General features: G+C 38.7%; 1 non-coding gene across 1 annotated transcript; it reads left to right on the top strand.

Annotated features, from left to right (window-relative positions):
• The first annotated feature begins 3,125 nt into the window (after nt 1-3,125).
• On the top strand, nt 3,126-3,198 carry trnai-aau (transfer RNA isoleucine (anticodon AAU)). The gene has a single exon. It is a non-coding gene; the product is annotated as a tRNA-Ile (tRNA).
• The last annotated feature ends 4,606 nt before the right edge of the window (nt 3,199-7,804 follow it).

Here is a 7,804-nt window from a genome sequence, read left to right on the forward strand (position 1 = left end):
TCTTCACATCGAGAACAAAAAGCAATCAAGGGCAGTTAGCACCTCTTCCGGAGTGGCGGTGGGGTGAGGTAATTACCTTTTGAGTTCTGTTACTATGTTCAGAAACTGCCTTTTAGATTGAGGTGAACAGAAACTCCATTTCTAATAAGCACCATGGAAGTTAGCAAAATGTATTGAGTCGCTTCTCGTCGATTCCCGCACAGGTTTCCGACTCAGTTGGTATCCATGTGGCTCATGTCCAGGAGTGAACATCTCTGCAGCAAATTGCCCGTTTAAGGTAAAAGGCACGGAAAGTGTCATCTCGAACAGGCCCCGAGGTCAGAGCATCCTCACAATGTGATCTGTCGCTCTCGGAATGTAATGCGACTTCCGGTTTTAGGGTAGAGAACTTTCTTTGGGACCCTTATTCTGCAAAACAGACACAGTGACTGAATAAATGCTGCACGGTATGATTTGGAACACGGCCTGCTCAGCTTTGTGCATTTTCCCTCTAGTCCGGCGTGTTTCGTGTTCCGTGTAAACGTGAAAGTCGTCCTGTTTCGAGCAATGGGTGAAATCATTTAGCAAAGCAAGAATCGAAATTGCAGGAATGTCAAGCAGCTCATGGTTATTTGACCAAATCATAAGCGAACATATATTGTCACGCACTCACAGATACATTTGTAGCTGAAAAGAGTCCGAGAAGATAGACTCAGCTTACCATTGATTTTTGTCTGGATTGATGGGCTATCATTATCTGCTGCGACATTGACATTGTCGCCGGGCACATCCCAGCAGCTGTGCGAGTCGGAGAGGGATCATGGAACCCTTTTCATGTGACTTTGCATCTGTTCAAGAAGGCTCATAGCATGCTGGCCTTCATAACAAGAGGAATTGAGTATAGAAGCAAAGAGGTGCTTCTGCAGCTGTACAGGGCCCTGGTGAGACCACACCTGGAGTACTGTGTACAGTTCTGGTCTCCAAATTTGAGGAAAGACATTCTGGCTATTGAGGGAGTGCAGCGTAGGTTCACGAGGTCAATTCCTGGAATGGCAGGATTGCCTTACACGGAAAGACTGAAGCGACTGGGCTTGTATACCCTTGAGTTTAGAAGACTGAGAGGGGATCTGATTGAAACGTATAGGATTATGAAAGGATTGGACACTCTGGCAGGAGGAAACATATTTCCGCTCATGGGGGAGTGCCGAACCAGAGGACACAACTTAAAAATACGGGGTAGACCATTTAGGACAGAGATGAGGAGAAACTACTTCACCCAGAGAGTGGTGGCTGTGTGGAATGCTCTTCCCCAGAGGGCAGTGGAGGCCCAGTCTCTGGATTCATTTAAGAAAGAATTGGATAGAGCTCTTAAAGATAGTGGAGTCAAGGGTTATGGAGATAAGGATGGAACAGGATACTGATTGGGAATGATCAGCCATGATCATATTGAATGGTGGTGCAGGCTCGAAGAGCTGAATGGCCTAATCCTGCATCTATTGTCTATTGTTGTTATGCAGGAGCACAATTGGAAATACAAGAAAATGGGCAGCATGGCCATCTGGTAGTTTGCCCGAGCGGTCTAAGACGCTGGGTCTAAATTCCAGTCTTGAACGGGGCGTGGGTTTGAATCCTGCCACTGCCATTTCTGCTGTTTAACCCCAACGCTGCAGTTTGTTAAAATGCTGTTTCGGTCACCACTGCATTGATGCTGAAATCAAAAGTAAAATGGGTTTGCTTCCCCGCGAATTAACTGTGGTCTGGTATAGTACCACGTGTAAAATCGCAAACATCTCTGCCATTCCAGGCAATTTGTGCTTTTACTGGAACCGAATGGAGACTGTTATTTCATCTCTGTTGTTAAACAAAGTCCTGCGGTGACTCGACGACTCGACTCGTCGTTATTTGGTTTTCTGGCCAATGGGAAAATCGATCCAATGAATTTCGGTGTCATATGTTATTGAATTTCTCCCATTTCCTTCATTTCCGTCCTGGAGACATCGGAAGGAAAAAGGTAATCTCATCGAGACTGTGATTGGTGAAATTCACTTTTTATGGCCCCTTCTTATTATGTTTTTTCTTTCTCTCTTTTCAGCATTGTCTGGGAAGTGTTGGTGCACTAAGGCTGCAGTATGTTTGAAAGAGTAGTTTGGAATTGCCCTGTTGTTAGTTGTGAGATTACTTTATGACTCATGCCCTCGGACTGTCTCACATTTAGCATTCATGCATCTCTCTGTCTGAAAATGCATTCGGCATGCCAGTTTTGTTTGTGTTCCGTGTTAAATGCTTACTGTTTTGCGATTCGCTCAGTACATTACGAGTTAACATGGTTTCTGAGGTAACTTCCAGCAGCAAAAATCCTCAACTGAGGGTCTGGGAAAATTTCACGGAGTATGGTCAGTCGGAGCAAAATTAAGGAAGTGGTTCATTTCTGCAGTGTTTCACAATACTACCTTTCCCGTGAGCAGTCGAACAGACTAAACGATTGTGCCACAGACTGCGACGGCAAGCTCTGCTAAAAAGTAATCCTTTAAAGCCGGTGTAAGCAACACAACGTTATTGGGGTACACCGCGTGGAAACAGATACTTCGGTGTATCTCGTCCATGCTCACCACATAGCCAAAGTTAAACAAGTCCCGTTCCCCAGCATTTGGCCCCAATCCCGCTAAACCCATCCTATCCAGAAACTCATCCGATTACCTTTGCAATTTTCTGAGTGTAATCGCCTCCTCCACTTCCTCTGGGAGCTCATTCCAAACACGCACAACCTTCTGTGTGGGAAATGTGCCTCAGGTCCTTTGTCAATTTCAGCCCACTCACCTTAAACCGATGCTCTCGATTTTTCAACTCACCCCAACTTGGGTAAAACACATAAATACTCAGTTTACAACCCTTCCATAAGATCATGTCGCAGCCGTTATGCTGCGGGGAAAGTCGTCCCAGCTTATTCCACCTCGCCCTACGGTCCAAACAGTGACGACATCCTTGTCTATATTTTGTCATCAATTTCACGTGTTTTTTTTTAACGTTTTCAAGATGTTATTTACGCTGGACAATAACAAGCTATTGGAAACAGAAAGGTGAAACGTAGAATTGCTTCAACTTTCAGTGCTGAATGCCACTGAGCTGCACTGCTGTAGCCGCCGCTGGTTTCTGTAGTGTAGTGGTCATCACGTTCGCCTAATACGCGAAAGGTCCCCAGTTCGAAACTGGGCAGAAACTGCTTTGTTCTTCAACTGCAGCCTTTTACATGGACAAGAACGGAGCTTTCTTGCTTGCTTTCCCATCTGCAAACCTGCCTTCGAATTTGCTTGAATAAATCTGCTCTCGTAGTGAAATGTAATGCAACTCCACTTAATTACTGTGCAAAGCATTATAACGTTTTTCTCTAACCTGGTTCTGATCATATGCCATTCTGTTTGAGAGTGTAGTTACCGCGTTCTGATCCTTCCACGAAAAGCAGTACTGCATTTGCATTCCTTGCACAGGCGGCCCGGTTCAAAGGCAGGGAAGAAGCTGATGCGCTGATGTCACAGCGCACCACGGATTCCTGAACTTGTCTGTCTGTCAAACGTCCCCCAAAGTCGTCTCTGAAAGGCTTCATTTGAAAGCTGTCTGTCGTTATTCAACGCGCGAGAGTTGGCACCGGAGGTCCTGAATCATATTTTGGAGCAGTTCGCACGTCAGTGGCTCATTCAATCAGCAACAGCAATGAAATAATTTACACTCTCAGAGGAACCTTTGGACTTTCACCAGAGCTGCAACTGCCTCACTTCCCCACTCGCCCTCCCCGTTTACATTTTCCTGCTCGTCAGTGATTTAAAGAAATCCAAATGGATGCGATGTCATTCTGTAGCCTCTCTGTCGATTCCTCCGTTTCAGTTCCAACATGGCTTAGATCTTGGGGCGCACCTTAATACTAGCGACGCTATGAAAGCACCCTTTGTACCTCAGTGTGGTAACAGGCCAAAAATGACCCTCTAAAGAGTAACCCACCCAAACACTTTTCCCGATCATATATCTTCATATTTATTTCTGACTAATACACATATCCCTGAAGACAACGTGCGGTTTAGCATGGCCAGCTCACCTAACCTGCATATGTTTGGATTGTGGGAGGACACCACAGCAAAGTCACATGGACTTGGGGAGAACGTGCAAAGTCCCCACAGTCACCCGAGGAAGGAATCAAACCAATGTCCCTGGCGCTGTGAGGCAGCATTGTTAACCACTGAGGTACCATGTAATCTTATGCAATAAGTAAAATCAGTGAAAGATACGAAAAAATAAGTTTCAAATGAACACTCTCCGATATTGTCAAAGCATGTCAATCTTACATTCAATACGAATAGGTGTGTGGAGACAAAAACAAATCCCGGCAATTCATGTATATACAATAATTAAAAATTTAATTTGATCAAAGGTCATAACAATATTTAGACGAATTGCAATTTTTAATAACAAATGTAGGTAATTAGCTGAATAATGAACACTTGTAAGTGGCATATATTTACTTAACGCTGAAGAAAGCGACTTGTTTTCCCCCTTGTTACACAGCAGAATAACAATGTGTGTGTGTGTGTGTGTGTGTGTGTTCGAAATGTTTGAATCAAGCTCTTTCTAACGAAATAACTGATGACTTACGATCACTTAGCCTTGTCACCTTTAAAACCACAACATTCTCAAATATTTTCCAAGAATTTACAATCAGAACAACTAGTTAATTCCTTTTCATAGGAACCCAAAGAGAATAAGTAGCGGACACTGTGAATTAGTGAGTCAATGCAAGAATTCAACTGAAGACAATATCCCTTCTTTCCAAAAATGTTCAAAATTTAAAAAATCAAAGTTCATTGCCATTGTTGAATGAAAGAATAAAGAGATGCTAATTCTTTTTCATTTGATTTTGCTGCATGAAATATCCGTAAGTCGTACTATGATTACAAACACAATAAATGTGAGCATTGAAGTCAAATGTAATTAATTGAATTCAACTATGTTTCAACAGGTAAAATAAAAATTGATACTTACAATGATTGACAGATTGTGCACTGCAATATCTTTACAGTGGTTCATGTACTGTGCCGTAAATCCACATTTGCGCAACCTACTAGATTGAACAAGTATTATTTTTATTATAAATCAGCAACAATTGAATTATCAAAGTCTGTCAATACATTAATGAATAATGAAAAATCTCTTTTTGCAAGTGATTGAGCAATGTCTGGAAATGAACTGGAATTAATTCAGTGAAAAGTAATTACATTTTCCTGAATTTTAAGGCTGAGATTATCGTGATCATTCAAATGAGCAAACATCAGAGATTTGCAATGACGTTGGATGGGAAGTTATTGGTTCCTTTGTGGGGTAGGTGACCTGAAAAATAAAGGTATTTTCAGACTGTACTATTAGTACTAAGACATAATGAATTAAATCTAAATGTGAATCTCACTATACTTGTTCAAAAGACTTTTTTTAAAAAAAATAATTGTGCCATTATTGTAATGGCAATGACTTGATAATGAATGCTGTCTTTTGAAGAATTAAAATGATTCAATATTTCAAAAGCACTTTGCTGTGATGTTGATTGGATATTTATTAACATCAGTAAACTGAGGTATAAAACATTGTACCTAGATTTATGGATTGAAGAAACATGTGCCATTCAGTGATTATTGAGCAAAATTCTTCTTTTTTAAGTAAAAAATGTACGTAATACAAGAATTGTGAATTTCCACACACCGGATTCCTTGTAGAGATATGTTACATCAATTGATATGATCAATATTATGATCAATGTTTCAAGACTTGTGTCAGAATTAGGAAGAGAATTAGTAGATCATGAAAGTGAGCTTGAAACTGAACAATGTAGTCAATGATATGTGGCATATATGTAATTTTAATAATATTGTCATTTTCGTACAATGATGAACAATGTTGGAATAGAAATGACAAAAAAATCAACATGGTCAAAGCAGTTCTTTTCTTACAATGAAATGAAAACAATAATCATTTTGTAGCATACATGATTTGAAATAGCAGTTTTTTTAATGTGACATATACAGTAAAGACTAACCCTTTTGCAAAAATGTAGGAACTTCACAAATTTAAAATGCAGTATTTGTTCAATTTGTAATAAAAATGGTTATAATTTGAGTTGTCTCTTGTACACACACAACAAAAAAGGAGCTTAAAGATTGTTAGATTGACAAAAATTTGCTTCCCAACGTTATTGTAGTAGAGTCAATATCCGTGATAAAGTAGAATTATTCGTTTAAACAATATAAATCAACATTAACGACTGAGCTGAAATATAGCAAATCAATTGCATTAACTGCATAGAATAGCAAATAAATGCTTACTGTTATCATTTGTCCCAGGAACAATAAGATACTCACTCAGGTTATTCCACTGAATAGTAATCAGCTGATGATGAATATCTTTGTGTCGCTTTGTGTGCACTGTTTTGTGTGAACATTGATTTCAATAAATTTAGATATTTACATGAATTAGGAACAGACTGATAACTGGGTGTGAAAGATCTTATTTAAGATGAGACAATTTTTGTGTATTCACTAGCTTTGCTGAACAAAACACTGTTAAGTCATCATGCAATAAACTGGATGAGAGAGAAATATGCAAATTCAATTTTCAAATGAATGCACTCGGATATTTTCACAACATTTAAATCTTACATTCAATATAAATAGATGAATGGAAAACTAAAAACAAATTTCAGACAACTCATAAACAGATCAATAACTAAAAATTGATATATAGTAGGAAGTGGCATTTGTTTATTTAACTGAAGAAGAACTTAATTTTTTTTCTCATATTTATACCTTTGAAGCATCAAGTTCTATGTGCAGTCTGAACTCAGTTCTTCAGAACAAAAGAAAATCAAGGAATATCTTTACTTTGCATATTTCATCTTTGTGAGTGCAACATTATCAAATATTTTGCAAAGAATATTGATTGAGTGGAATTAGATACATTCTGTTATTAGCGGACTGAAGAAAATATATAGCAGATACAGTGATTATTGGAATGAACAACAAATGAAAACATATCTAATGTTGAATTGAAAGGCAATTCATTCGATTCTTAAATATTTTCTTCTCAACAGTCAGAGCTGCTCTGGCACAGCTCTGTGCAAGATGGGAATTGAAATTGTATCCTCTGGTCTGGTAACAGAGACACGACCAGAGTTGCACAAGATTCCTTCATAACATTCCCAACCAGGCTGGGCAGGGCTCAAAACTAATCAGATGTTTATTGTGATAATTGGATTGGAATTAAATGGTTGGATACTGTGTGCAATCTTCTGAAAATTCAGTAGTAATTTACAATAATGATGGGAGTTAACAAATGTCTTAATTTAACATGATTTTTATGATCACTTGTGGAACGACAACTTGACAGAATTGTGTGATTACTGTGCATTATAAATAAAAATGAATATAATTATTCTATATGTTCATAAGTTCCACATTTTCTGAAATGCAAATTACAATGTTTTTGATCTACATGTAAATTGGAACAAACTGATGAATTGGTCAATCAATGTGTCTATTCAGCTGAAGACAACTTTCATTCTTTCTGAAATATACGATTTCTAAGAAGTCACCATTTCCTGTGGTTGTTTAATGAAAGAAGAGAGAAGCCAACCCTTTTTTGTGTGCTTCAAAAAATTCATGGGGATTTCAATGATTTTGCACGTGAAAAATATTCAATTGTTATTGTGATTAAAAACACAATAAATGTTAACATTGAAGTGATTTCCAATCAAATCACTTCAAAAGTGTTTCCAAGTTTAAAATAAAAAGCA

This window comes from Chiloscyllium punctatum, chromosome 31 (assembly GCF_047496795.1).
Source record: "Chiloscyllium punctatum isolate Juve2018m chromosome 31, sChiPun1.3, whole genome shotgun sequence".
Lineage (NCBI taxonomy): Eukaryota > Metazoa > Chordata > Chondrichthyes > Orectolobiformes > Hemiscylliidae > Chiloscyllium > Chiloscyllium punctatum.